The sequence below is a fragment of the Callospermophilus lateralis genome, chromosome 11 (assembly GCF_048772815.1).
Source record: "Callospermophilus lateralis isolate mCalLat2 chromosome 11, mCalLat2.hap1, whole genome shotgun sequence".
NCBI classification, from domain to species: domain Eukaryota; kingdom Metazoa; phylum Chordata; class Mammalia; order Rodentia; family Sciuridae; genus Callospermophilus; species Callospermophilus lateralis.
This window is the reverse complement of record NC_135315.1, coordinates 91,692,635-91,708,034: the sequence shown is the minus strand read 5'-3', so window position 1 is coordinate 91,708,034 and position 15,400 is coordinate 91,692,635. Positions and strand designations below refer to the sequence as shown.

At 34.2% G+C, this 15,400-nt stretch overlaps 1 pseudogene; it reads right to left on the bottom strand.

Annotated features, from left to right (window-relative positions):
* The window catches only part of LOC143410684 (uncharacterized), a 73,178-nt pseudogene that overhangs the window by 53,991 nt on the left and 3,787 nt on the right, over positions 1 to 15,400 (bottom strand).

Genomic DNA, 15,400 nt, shown 5'->3' with positions numbered 1-15,400 from the left:
ATATTCCCAGAAACACAGAGGCGAGATCATTTTCTGTGACTACTGATGACATTGTGAGGAAAATCCTCCCACCTCTTTGGGAAAACCACCTTACATGTGAGAACACTGGTAGCATTTCAAGTGTTTTAACATTGTGTTCCCTGGAGTGTTGTAAAGCAAAACTTACCCAATTTGACTGTATTTTCTTTCACCTTGCCTAATCCTGTCCTTGGAAGGGCCTCTTTTATTGTGATGGGATCAGTGCGCTTAGAAAGAAGACAGTAAATAAAGAGTGTATTTTTCATTGACTACAAAGTTAATAATTTAGAATAAATATAGAAATTTAATTACCTTTCTGAAATCAGATGAATCCCTAGAGGCTGAAAAACAAAAGGGGTATATAATCAAGCAAAGGTGAAGAGGACAAAACAACTCATACATTACAGATGCCTCCACATACAGCTGAGGTCCATGGTTCAGCAGTGCTAAAAATTATGCTATCTCCTGGGTTTCTGTGCTGGCTGGTTTGGCTGACAACAATCATGTGACTAAAATATGCCAAAGGAATTTTGTGAATAAGTTTTGTGAAACATGCTGTTCATTTCACAAACCTGAGAGTATTTGTCCAATGACCATAAATAAAAGAGACAAGGGAACATATACCAATGCAAAGATTGATGGAGAATCCAACAATCCTCTAGTGGAGAAGCAAAGAAGGTTCCTAAGAGAGTCAATGGCAAAGGTGAAGTCAAAACAAAAACAAGCCATAGAACCTATCTTATGGAAATACTATTGAAAAGATTTAATTTTTATAATTTTAAGTATGTATATATTTACTGCATTTGTCCTTTCATTTTTGTTTAGTAAGGCCAAAGCTGTGTTCAGATCCCAGGGAAATGTTAGGTTCATTTCTCAATAAAGATATCTGAAGGAGTCAGTTGAAATACATTCTTTGACTCTGAAAGCTATGACACCTATTGTTTGTTTCTTATATTCAGGTGGGATGCTGGTTCCTCTTGTGCATCCTCTATTCCTGTATTCTCTGGTTTAAATGGATTAGATTTTCATGATCCCCTTGTGTGAGAACAGATAGTTTCCACATCTAAGAAATAAGGTTTGATTGGTTTAAACTTTTGAGACATAAAAATTTAAAGGGAAAGTTGAAATGGAAGAGCATAGCTTTATCTGATAACAATAATATATTATTACACACACAAACACATGCATATATGATAAAGATTTTGGGTATACAAAGAGTAAACTGTATAAAAATTTCTGTTTACAAATGAGTTTGGTTTGATAGCCAGGCCTATCAAAAAATTATAATTAGCTTTTGATAGATGAGGATGTAGCTCAGTAATGAAGTGAATTTCTAGAATGTCCATGGTCAAAATTTTATTTTCAGGCAAATAGGAAAGAAATACAGAAAGTAATTATGTAAGGAAAAAAGACAGGGAGGGAGGGAAGGGAGTAGGAAGGAAGGAAGGAAGGAAGAGAGGAAAAAGGAGAAAGAGCAGAGCTATCATTAAAAACCATGAATGATTCTGAAATGTAATTTTGCTCCTCAGAATGACTCAATTTAAACCACAGGAAGCAGTATGTCTGATAGGTATGGAGAAAAGATGATCATGGCTGGAATCTTTCCCCAACTTACAAGACCCTCATGATTCAAATGATGGACAAGTTACAATCTATCACATATTGTAAAAGATAGATATACTGATACCCCCCTGAATTGCATGCTCTCAGTTTCCCCATCATTCCCTCCAAGATTACCCAGCTAGCTTATTTTGTTTCTTCCACATTTCTCCTTCCCAGGAACTTTTCAAAAGCAACATCGTGATCTCTGGTCTTGATTCTTTATATTTTCCATTTTGTCTATGAATTATCTCCACTCTTTCTTTTTCTTTTCTTTTCTTTTTTTTAGTTGTAGAGGGACACATCTACTCTTTCTTTCTTTCTTTCTTTCATTTATTTATTTATTTATTTATATGTGTTGCTGAGGATAGAACCCAGTGCCTCACGCATGCAAGGCAAGCACTCTACCACTGAGCTACAACCCCAGTCCACCACTCTTTCTTAATTCCCAATTTAAGGATTAGACCTAAGAAATATAAATTCTATACTTTGAGTTCTTATCACTTGCCAAGAGACAAGATCAGAATAAAAACAAGATGTATGCAATAACTTTATTACATTTGATGTTCCAGTGGCTCTGCATTTAGTTTGGCTAAAAGGAAATCCTTTGCTGATGTCTTTACATGGTGGCCGGCAGATAGTGATTATTGGAATTACCTTACATGGAAGAAAACATAGATGTGCAGGCCAGGTAAGTCAGAGTATGCATTTTGAATTGGGTTCCCCACAGATGATCTATTAGAGTCTGACAGTCTGGGTCTGCACTTAGTCTGCTTCTCATTTCCCTGCCTTCAAATGCCTTACAATAATAGAGCCAGGTTTCCACACAATGATGTTCCCAAACCTGAAGGATGAGAAGAAGTCCTTTCTCCTTCATTTGCTCACTGTATTCTCTCTGCTTTTCTCAATGTCTATTCTCCCTTCTCCTTTCCAAATTGTCCAAAGAATATTTTAAAAACCTATGAATTTAGGTATCAGTCCATAACAATTTGCACATTTTTCTACTTCCCATACTGCTGTGTCTGCCATCTGTGCTTCATCCCAGGTAGTGGCAAGAATGTCTATGATATAGGTATTTTTATTTTTTATTTGTTTTAATTACAGTATTGTTTTATATAAATTTATGACCAGACACATGGATTTATGAACATTTCACTTAAAAAGAAAAAAAAACTTCCTTTCTTCATGATCAGTTCTTCACATGTCAATTCCTTTCTAATGACAACTCAGAAATGAGTGGTGAGAAAAAATATTAATACCTTGAGTCATCTGCACAACTGGAAACTCCCATTTTCTTTCCACATGTTGAACAGGTGGTCTTTTTATTCTGGTAAATGACTGAAATTTACCTGCCTTCACTGTTTCTTATTCCTTCATTTACTTGCTGCACTCACTCTCTCTGCCTTTCCCAATGTGTATTCACCATTATCCTCTCTACTTCACAATTTCCAACTCCCCTATGATCTATGCATGTCTTGTATAGAAACTAAGAGGGACACTCCCACTATAACCTGCTGCTGGACTTGGTCTTAAGAGAGACAACTCATTATCTTTCTCACTTTTTCATTATTACCTGTTTACTAGGTTCATTTTTCCAAGTATTAGAATAAATCAGCACTCATGTTAGATATCAATATTCTGTCCAAAGAACTGTGTAGAGTATGTAGTTCTTACCATGGACATGTCCATCTGCTTTCTCTTTTGCTATATAATGTTTCTCTCCAGATGAGTGAGAAATGCACATCTGTGGACCACCCTCAGAAAATACCTGCAAAATAAAGGACCCCAATGAGCTGCATGAAAACTTCACTATCACTGTTTCAGACATCACCCAAATTTTGGTCTTGAAAGCAGCTAACTAAAATGTAGATAAGTACAGTCATATTTTCCACACAGCAACCTAGAATTTGTGCTTCAGATGAAGCTAACTCTTGTCTTCCAATGGCTCCTGATTTGGTAAAAGCAGGATGGATATCATAGAAAAGGTATTCCCTGAAAATTTAATAACATGAATGCATGTATTCTAAGAGTGTAAACAAACATATATCACAACCCCACAAGATGAGAATGCATTAAATACTTAATTAAACATTCTTGAGAAATATAATTAATATTATGTTGCATTACATGTTTTAAATTACAGACTTATGAGACTCAGTGTGATAAGAGTTTTGGAATTATGTGATGTTGAGCAGGAATAAGACTTTGTTGGACTTGCCTCATTTTGGTCATCACAGTCTCGCAGGATCTAAGGAGCTTATAGTAAGTGTTTCACTGAGAGAAAATCCAGTTTAATAAAATGACAAAGTAGGGTGAAGAAATATTTCTATTGTACTGTTAGAAAGCAACACACAGGATCTGGGTAGAGTAAACAACAAGTTACTCTGAGAGAGAACTGAAAAGTACACCAATGAAGAAAAATGACAGCACAAAAATGTATAGCACTTCCTGACCATTTTTCAGAGCTTGAGTCATATTGGCTCCTGTGTGCATTCTGGATGAAAAAAGAGCAGCTATGGAAAAAAAGAAAACCTGGAGAGGCACTGTAGAGAGCCTCAGACCAAATGAAACCTAGAACTTTGGCTTTTAGAATAGTAAATGAATTCAAGGATTTCACCAGCTGTCCATGGGCTGGGTGTGTGAGCTATGCACATTTGAGTGTATGAGAAAAACTGGTCTGAAAATGCTGTCTGATTAGGATCTGCATGTATGTGTGTCTTTTCACTCACTCTGCCTATGATACCCAAAGAGCACCTGAGATGGGTGTGATTTTCCATGTTTATATGTAACTAAAACTGAGCCACTGGGAAGGACCATCTTTTACCATAAATGTACTCAATGACCATCACAACTATATATGTTCATTAATTAAATGGTTATTTGCAAAACCACTAATTTTAACTTCTTCATCATTTTCAGGGATTAAAAAAAATGGAAACCCAAATAATATTCAGAAAAACTTCTGCCCGAATCACAAGGATAATATTTATCTATATGTTATCCTGAATTTTAATGCTATTTTCAGATTCATAACCAGTTAAATTCTATTAGGTTTGAATATTAAATTATCACCTTTAGATTTCAAACCACTGTTAGGAAAGGGAATCAAATTTGCCCATATTGACTTTCTTAAAGTAAGGAATACAGAAAGAAATCAGAAGTTTTAAAAAATATATATGAGTGAACACACCTGTGGCTGCTTACTTTTGGTGTCATCAAGACCTTCCTCCTCTTCTTCAGATGATGAGAACCAAAGTGGTTCAGCTGAAAAATGTATGTATATTTACGTAAACTACTTAGAACATTTAGAGAGAATGATAGTCTGCCAAAAATAAAAAGTAATAATCAGCTTGAATTTTAGGTGATATTACCTCTTTAACTGTTTATTGGTGGGGTATACTTGTGTGTACTCAGTGATTTAACCCTAAAACATTGCAACATTGGCAAGAGCTCTGCCAGAGTTGTATATTTGTTTATTTTTGGAAACTGGGTCTCTCTAAAGTGTTTGTTCTGGCCTGAGACTTGCCATGCTCTTGTCTCAATCTCCCAATAGCTGTGTTTAGAGGTGATCCATTGTACCCAGCAAAGAATTTTTTCAGGGAATGTTTTTAGTGGAATAAAACTTCAACAGTCTACCTGAGGAGACACTATGTATCACCAGGTTTAAGAAAACAAGAATATCTCAAAGGTATATCCACTCAAGATGAATGAAAATTTGCCAGAATTAAATTTTAAAAACACTATAGAAATGTGGGGATACACATAATTTGCTATTCTCTTCCCCATAACATTAACTTTTAAAAGCAACTATTCACAAGTAGTCATTTCCACAGTGACTTAGACTCTTTCTACTGTTATCAATGAATATCTTGCATATGCAATGTTTTTCTATAATACTCTAAATAAAAAATGTGTTCTTCTGTAAGACTTAGTCTGTTCAGTCCTGCATGATCACCAATCTCCTTGTCATAAACTGTTTTTACCCCCTTGAGGTATCTCAGCATTTCAGCCACTGTTCAACTGGATATCTACCAGTTGACTTGTAAATTACTCCTTCCCCTGTCTAGTCCTTTGGCTCCTGAACTTGAAAAGACCTCTTTTACATCACCTTAGCATCAACAGTTTATTTGAACCAAGAATTAATATGTTCCCTATGAGAATAGACTAAAAAGGTGCCAGGAATAGTGGCTTTCCTAGAGCTAGAATTCAGCAGAGACTAAAGGAATGAGGTTACCAGTCAGAGGCAGAAAATGGGGAAAGCTTAAAAAGCTGTAGCTACACACAGACTGAAGCATTAAATGGGTCAGTATTTGTCTAAAAATATAGGGATTGGTGAAGAGCCATCCAGATGACAGTAAAATTAAGGGAAAGGATAAAGTGTTAGGCTTAACTCATGAAAGATTTCTGGGTAATTTTAAAAGCTGGCCTTTTATCTTCTAAAGAGGTTCATAGTCACATTTGCATTTTAGCTAGATGGCTCCTAATGCTGAAGATAGGATGAGTATGGAGAGCATATGCATGAGCAGAAATGAATAAGAAGATGGCAGGAGTGCCAAATAGAAGGAAGCAGGCCAGAATGGAAAAAATGTTCCATGAAAAATAGAGAATATATCATTTCCTGGGACCAGTGTAGAATTAAGTTTCATTAAGTAATAAAGGACAAAGCTGGATGTCTGGAATAAGAGCTCTGTACTGTTACACAAGGTTTCAAATGACATGTAGAATAAAACACACCAACTGTTTAAGTTCTTTGGGTTTACCAAGTAATATTTGCATTTCTCATTTTTAAAATTCTCCCAATTTGTACTCTAATTTGTAGATGTATTAGAAGTCATAATCTTTTCAAGGAATGTTTTAAATCAGGCCATCATCAATGTGCATCTGCTTATTTTTTCTTTTTCTTTTTCTTTTTGGTTGTTGTTGTCTATAGTCTTTTCTCATTCTTCATTTCTGATTTCTTCTCTCCCCTTTTCTTATGTCCCAACTTTCCTCTAATTTAAGCAGGTCTGGAAATGGACCTAATAACTCAGCTCCTCTAGGACAACTCCAACTTACCCTGTGGTTGCAACTTGATAAGATACACTATTTCAACTCCCATACTATTTATTATTTTCATTTCTTCCACTATTAAATCACACTGGTGCTCATGTTTTAAACATGCATTATATCCAATGATTTTATAATGAGTGGTTCTTACCTTCTGTATGTCCATTTATACCATCTTTTTCTCTTTGATGTGCATCACCAAATGAATGACCAACACTATTCTGAGGAAGAATCTGAGAGAGAGTCATCTGGTAAAATTATATCACCAATGAATTATATGAAGATTGCCTAATCAGTATTCTAAGGAGACACCTAATTTTCCATATTTGAAATAAATTAGATTTAAAAACTAGAGAAGTACACATTAAAAATTGAAATACTTTATATCACAGTGGTATATATACTCTGCAAATCAGTCAAATATTATATTGATTTGTCTACTAACTCTATAAAACCAGGATAGAAGGACAATAGAGAACTATCAACACGAGGGCCAGGGTTGTGGATCAGTGGCAGAGTGCTTGCCATGCATGTGTGAGGAACTGGGTTCAAGTCTCAGCACTGCATATAAATGAATAAAACAAAAGTCCATTGACAGCTAAAAGAAGAGGGGGGGAGGGGGAGAGAGAGAGAGAGAGAGAGAGAGAGAGAGAGAGAGAGAGAGAGAACTACCAATAGTACACTAACTGATGTGCATATTTCTATCAGGAAGTAACTTCATTACAACGACCACTACTCATAAATTACTACTAAAAATAAGAGGACCTTCTACCATATATAACATATATACTATATAACATGTATAAAGTTTAAGTTGTATACACACACATATATATGTATATACACATTTGTTACACATCATTAAACATTTAAAACATTCTAATTATAAGCTTTTCCTGTTGAGACTAAATTATGTCACATCAAGTAGAAAAGAAGTCTTGTTCCCACTGTTTTATTCTGGGAAGCAAGGGCTTACAGAAATCTAAAGTTCTTTTGGTGAAACTTTTACTGATAGGAAAACTAGTTTAATAAAATGATAAACTGGTTTTAAAAAAAAGTTTTCTTTCTTTTCCAATACAGTTTCCACACAAGAAAAAATTACAAAATATTATTCTATGGTAAAAAACATATATGTAGATGCGTACAGTGGTTACTGACTGCACCCTGAATTTCAGTCAAATCAACTAGTGTATGTTTGGCAAACCTGAGTAAGGGCATGAAGTGGAGTGCAATTACAGAGAGCCAATGAACAGATTAGACCAAAAAATATGTTTTTTAGAGTAATAAAATAGTTAATAAAATAATTTAACTGCAGCAGTTTTCAGGGAAAAACTGGCTAGGTGGAAGCTCTTCTCTGGTAGGCTCACACCCTCTATAATCTTAAAAAAATTGCATTTTAACTTTCAGTAATGAGTTTCATCAAGTTGGATTCTGCCTGAGATGTCAATGGAGGATAGATGCACTGAAGATTCTTCTCAGCAGAATCAGAGTGCTTACTGAAGAAACTTCTTTACTGGGGGTCCTTTTTCTAGACTTTCTTGATGGTTGATCAGAAACCCTGGCCTTTATGTTCTTATATTTCCAGGACCCAACAAGGACATGAATCTGGCAGGTCAAGAGTCATCAACAACACAAGTCAGGCTCTATCAACAAAAGAAACTGAGACACAGATCTCTAAGGAGCTCTGGAAAGCTGTAGTCATGGTTACATGGTCATCCAAGGGATAGAAACTGAGGTGAGTTTCAATTAAATGTGCCTGTAGGAATTATGTAAAAGAAGACAGAATTGGTTCTGGTAAAAAACAAAACAAAACAAAACAAAACAAAAAAACTTGCTGCTACCATCGACCGAGAGCAGAGCCGATCTCCAGAGTCTGGCTATCTCACTGTGCTTAGAGGCATGTGAAGGAAGAACCACCACTTCTTCAACTGAAGCAATTATAGTCATTTCCTTGGTGATTCACCAAGGGGGTTCCCTCTTTAGAAAGGTCCCATTGCTGGAACTCTGTCTTTAAGATATCAGGGTCTCCTGTATGTTTTATCTCCAAGACCCAGGGACTGCCTCTATTTACTGGAATTGTGGATACCCACCCTTTTGGTCCAGATTAACAGAGATATATTGAAAACTCTGATCAGCAGGAAGTATGGTGTGCTGGTTGGCTGCATTATATAATGGAGGGCAGTGGGGACATCTCCCTTTCAAAACTGGTGTTTTGAGATTAGTAAAAGAAAAGAAGATGAGTTGCATGTGATTTTGTGGGGCATAACATTTTTGGAATGCTTTGAAAAGCCTGTTTCCTGCATCTCCCCAAACCAAGCACAGACCTTTATATAGTCCATCTCTACCATGCTTAGAGGAAGTGAAACCAACCACGGAGACTTGAAGTCTTGCATGACCTTAAGCTCACTGAAAGAAGTGTGGAATTGGGATTTTCAGCACAGACTGACCCACAGGCTCCATGTCTTAGAGTTTTGTTGATAGATCCTACTCTAACCAGAGCCCTATACTCAGGTACATAAAAAACCAATACTGTGATTGATTTACCTCTTCATATAAAAATGATTCTACAGAACTTCCTGGTAGGCACAAAGAAAACATTTCAACATTCAAGACTCCACAACCAGTACTGACTTGTTGAGGCTAGAATTGAGAAGAAACAAGTAGAACTATAGTTGCTCCCCAGAAACGCCCCCAGAATGGTTAATCTTAAAAGTAGAAGTTGGGGAAGAAACTGTCTAAATTTGAATTACATCAGATGAGGAAATCATACTTTTCTTGTCACTGAATCTTTAAATGACTTTTTTTTATCATTTGTTTTTCACTTTCTAACATACATGATCTTTTGTTTAATTTTCTTTGTGCTTGTTTTCTTATTTTTCATTTGTATTTGCATTAATTTTCTTTTTTCATTTTTTCTTCTTCTTTTTTCTGTGTATTTTAGTATTAATTTTAGAATCACTCACAACTGAATGTTGGATATTGTTTATTCTTACCAATTCTTCATCAGTTACCTGAGTTGTAGAGATCATTTTTAAAAGTTTTTGCTTTGGTCTTAAGTCAACATGTGCTTAGCTTCTAACTTTTAGATATTACTGGTGGCTATTCTTTCCTCTTAAATTACTTTGGATTAGTGGTCCCAGCACGTTTTTCAATGAGTTGGGGCTTTGAAAATAGAACATACAATCAGTTTGGGGAATATCTGAAGGGAAATCTGCTGAAGAAAATGGCCCACATCTAAGAGAATAGAAATCTATTTGAATATCTGCACAAACCTCTGTATATTAAAACAAGAAAATGAGAGTGCAAGGCACTAACACATTGCCCAAAGTGTTTAAATCCCTAATAACTTACTACACATACATTGATGTGTAGGACAGCAAAGAATTAAAACAATTTATTATGAAAACAATTTCAGAAATTAAAGGACTAAAACAAGAATTAATGAAGGAAATCCAAGTTTTGAAAGAATATCCTCACAATGAAATAAGAGTTTGTGGAGAAAAAAGGTCAGAAAATTTGGAAATAAAAAGTTTATTAAATCAAATAAAAGTCAAAATGAGAAGTACTGAAAATATACTACATCAGGTAGATGGAAGAATGTTAAGTCTTGAAGACAAGGTGGATGATGTAGAACTTTCCTAATGTAATAAAAATGAGAGACTTTAAAAATAGAAAAAAAGTGTGTAACATTCTATTGGATAGAGAGAAATGATGGGAGGGGAGGGGAGGGAAAGGGGGGATACGAAAGGCAGCAGAATAGAATAGACATTATGATTGCTGTATGTATATAAGTGACTCTATATCCAGTGTGATTCTGCAATCTCTACCATCAGAAAAATGAGAAATTATACCCCAATTGATTCAAAATTGAATTACCAAGATCATTGTAATGTCATATGTATCTAATAAAATGTAATAATAAAAATAAATAAATAAATATCATGTATTGTGTCTGAGGAAAAAAAGAATATCCAAGTATTCTAGAGCAACTTTAAAAGACCAATTGAGATTAAGGTCTTGAAGGAAGGAATGTATAGACAGACTAATGGCATAGAAACATATTCAATGAACTTGTACCAGAAAAAAAATATTTAATTGTGGAAACAAGAACATCAGAAAGCATTTAGAAGGCCAAATAGACATGGCCAAAAAGAAACTGTCTACATTATATTTTGGTTAAAATGCCAAAATTCAGAACAAAGAAAGATTTTTATAAATTCAAGAGAGAAGCACCAAGTTATTGGTAAATGGCAATGCATCTGGATAACTCCAAGGGCCAGCAGGACATGTAATAATGTATTTCAAGCATTAAAATAGAAATATTACAGTGGCACCCCCTCCTCCACAAACCCATCTTCATTAAGCTTCCCCAGAGACCCTCACCACAATTGTTCTTGTTTACAATGTATTAGCTAAGATCTCTACAAAATGACTCAAATGTTGTTATATACCCTATTTTCTGTTGTTCTGCTCTGTCTTGAAAAAACTGAATTTATCCCTGGACTTAATGAATGTACTCTGCTTTTGTGGTATAATCTGTAAAATCCCTGACAGTTCTAAGAAACGAGACAATAGGTAACTTCTGAGAACTCACAGAAAAAAAAAAAAAACTTTCATGTAGACCCCTGCAAAATGGATACTTCCAGGCTCCCATTTCCACACCACCGGGTATAAAGCTCAACAAATGTCTAGACTCAGCATTCATAGAGAGAATTTGTTTCAGGTGAAAGCCCCCTCTGGACAAGCTGCAGACAATAAACCTGCATTTTGCTAATTCTTCTGGTGTCCAGTCTTATCTCTCTTACTTCAGTACTGCCAGCCTACATTGTTATCTACATCAAAGTTATTCTTCAGAAATAAACACCTTTCAAGACAAGAATAAACTAAAATAAACTATGACAACTAACCTGCCAGTGTAGAAGATTCACTATGGAATTCTATATACACAAGAAGAAGATTAAAATAAATCATGGGAGAATATAAAAGAATAAATGTAACTAGAAGAGTGGATAAGCAAATAGGAACAAAGAGTGAACCCTATATTATAAAGAAACACACTTCATTAACATTGGATTCATATCGAGTTAATTATCAACTCAAAAAACATAGATTAAAATACTCAATTAACAAACAAGACCCAAATGTATGTTGTCTACAAGAAACACAGCCTGACATGCAACGATGTTCACAGAATAAAACTGAAAGAATAGAGAGATATTCCATGTAAATGGAAGCCAAAAAAAAGTAGTAGCTATTTGCTAATTTGATAAAGGTGACTTTCAACAACAATTACTCAAAGTTAGCAAAGAAGGTCACAACCTACAGCTAAAGGGAAAAATCCAACAACAAGAAAAATGGCTGTAAATATTTACACGTGAGTTGTAGTGCAACCAATTTTATAAAATAATCACTATTCATCCTAACGGGACAGAAGGACCCAATAAAAACAGAAGTGTGGGTGACATTAATACTAATCACCAGTGACTGGTTAGGTGGACAAACTTTCCTATATATTCAATATAGGAAACTTTCAATAACTTTCCTATATATCACTTTTACTTTTTTATCATGACAACATAATATTTGTCTACACACTATTTCATCTGAAAAGAACAGAACTCATAATTTGTTAGCAATAAAAAATCTTTCTTTATAATAGATCATATATTAGAATACAATGCATGTCTTAGTAAATACAAAAACAAAATAATTCCATTTATCCCTTATCATATCACAGTGAATTGCTATTAGAAAACAACACATGCAGCCTTTTTAACAAGTGGGTCTGGGAAAAAAACACCCAAACTCATGAAGAGGAAAATCAACTCAAGAGTGGATCAAAGATTTAGGAATTACCCAAGAAACTCTACAGCTGCTAGATAAAATTGTAAGCTGAACTTTTCAACATATAATCACAATCATCAATTGTCCTAATAAAACTCCTAAAGCATAAGACATAAAACCAAGAATCAATAAGTAGGATGGCATAAGATTAAAAACTTCTGAATACTAAAGGAAACAAATAAGAGCATGAAGACAGAGGCTGCAGAAAAGAAGATCTTTGCCACCTGATCCACAAATGTGGGTTAATATTCAAAATATATAAAGAACTCAAAAAACTTATCACAATTAATAACTCACAGAATAAATTGAAAAACACTAAAGGTATCTTTCTAAAAAGAATTACAATTGAACAATAAATATATTTTAAAAAGTTCAACATCTCCAGCAGTTTGGAAATACAAATAAAAACTACATTGAGATTTTATCTCATTCTCTTCAGAATGGCAATTATCAAAACACAAATAATAGTAAATGTTGCTGAGGATGCAGAAGAAAGGTACACCCAACTCTTCCATTGCTTGGTATAGATACAAAAGATTTAAAATCAGCATATTTTAGGGATGTAGCCACATCAGAGTTTATGGCAGCACAATTCAAAATAGAAAGGCTATCAAATGAAGCCTAGTTGCTAATCAACAGGCTAATGTATAAAAAAATGTGGCATATATATATGTGTGTGTATATATATATAAAATGAAGCTCTACTCAGTAAGTCATCAATTGAAAGAAATAATGGCATTGGTTAGTAAATGAATGGAACTGGAAAATGTCCCACTAAGCGAAAGTAAATATCCTGCTCAGACTCAAAAAGTCAAAGGCTGAATATTTTCCCTTCTATTAAGAAGGTAGATAAAAATAAAGGGAAAATGGGGGATTCCCTAAAAACAGAAGAGAGGTCAGTGGAGTCGAGGAGGAGATTAGGAGGTATGGAGGTACTGCTAGAGGAAGTGTGGTGAAATGAATCTGAAAAAATTTTCCTTTGTACACTTAAGAATATATCACACTGAATTTGACCTTTATATCAATGATGCACTAATTAAAACAACTACAAGTAAATACAAGAAAGAACAGTGGAGTAGAATTGAAAAATTGTATACCATGCTTGTATGATTATTTAAAAATGAACCTCAATATTATATGTAAAATGATGATCTAATTAATAAAAAGAAGCAAACAGTGAGTAAAACTATAGAAATTGCATAAACACTTGAACAATGAATAATACAGTTGGGTCACTAATAAAATTAGGGGAGGGAAGTTTTAAATAAACCTGAGAACCACATGAGAATAAAAACACAACATCTATACATTTATGGGTTAAAGTAAAAGCAAATCTTTTTTGTTGTTTGTTTTTTTCTTTTATTGAGACATTATATATATATATATATTATGAATAAGATAGTGGGGTTCATTATAACGTATCCAGAAATTCGTATAACATATTTAGACAAATCTTACTGCCCAGTACATTTTCTATCCCTTCTGATATCCCTCCACTAATCCACCCAAAGCAGTTGTATGAGGGCAGTTTATACTAAGGGCTACCTCCATTTAAAAATCTAAGATATTTCAATTTAAAAACCTCATGATGCATCCCAAGTTCTAACAAAAACTTCAGTAAATGAGTTCTAAAACCAATACAAGAAAAGAATTAATTAAAGTCAGAGCCAAAATTATAAAATAGATAATTTTTTTAAAACACATAGTAATAATGAAACAAATAGTTCGTTGTTTTTTTTTTTAAGAGAGAGAGAGAGAGAGAATTTTAATATTTATTTTTTAGTTTTTGGCGGACACAACATCTTTGTTTGTATGTGGTGCTGAGAATTGAACCCGGGCCGCACGCATGCCAGGCGAGCACGCTACCACTTGAGCCACATCCCCAGCCCCTAGTTCGTTGTTAAAATGGTAATTTGGCCTTGGAAGATACAGATGAATAAAGCTAGAAACAAAAAGTGAAATATTAAAACAGATATCACTGAAATCCAGAAGTTCTCTAGAGACTATTAGAAAATTTATATTTCAATGAATGGGAAAAATTTAGACTATTTTAAATAATAAAATTGAAAGATAAATAAATCTAAGTGATATTAATGAAATATGTCATAAAATGTTGAATCAAATAGATAGAGAAAAACATAGCTCAATAATAAGCAAGAAGGTTGAAGCAATAATAAAAAGCCTTATGGACCAGAAGTTCAGAGGTGAATACATGGCTAAATTTTATCAGATATTTAAAGAAGAACTGATATTAATCCCCCATTACATTTAAGAGCAAAGGAAAGATGCTTCCAAAGCAATTCTGCAAAGTATTACCCTGACTGGAAAAGTGAATATTGGACAGAACAAGGAAAAAACTAGATATCAATAGACTTGAGAAACATAGTATAAAAATTCTCATAAAATCTTTGCAAACCACATTCAACAACACATTACAAAATAACATACATATCAGGCATCGTGGTATAGGTGTATACTCTCAGAAAAGCATCAGGTTGTTTGAGGAACACTGTAATTTCAAAGCCAGCCTGGGAAACTTAGTGAGATCTGTTATCAAAGTGAACAATAAAAGGTGCTGGGGATGTGGCTCCTTCATACCATGCTCCTGGTTTGAGACTCTAGTCACATAAAAAAAAAAAAAATCGATAAAAGCTGATTTTGCTCCAGGATGATTCAATACATGCAAATCAATAAAACTAATATGCCACATATAGAATCAAGAGCAAAATTACATGATCTTTTAAGAAGCTGCAGGAAAATCCTTTGACAAATTCAATGGCCCTCATGACAAAGCCCTGAGAGATTAGAAATAGGAGAATTTTATTAAAAATAAAAAAGACCAAGTATATCAAATCCAAAGCCAATAGTAAAATGAAGAAGAACATTTTCTCTA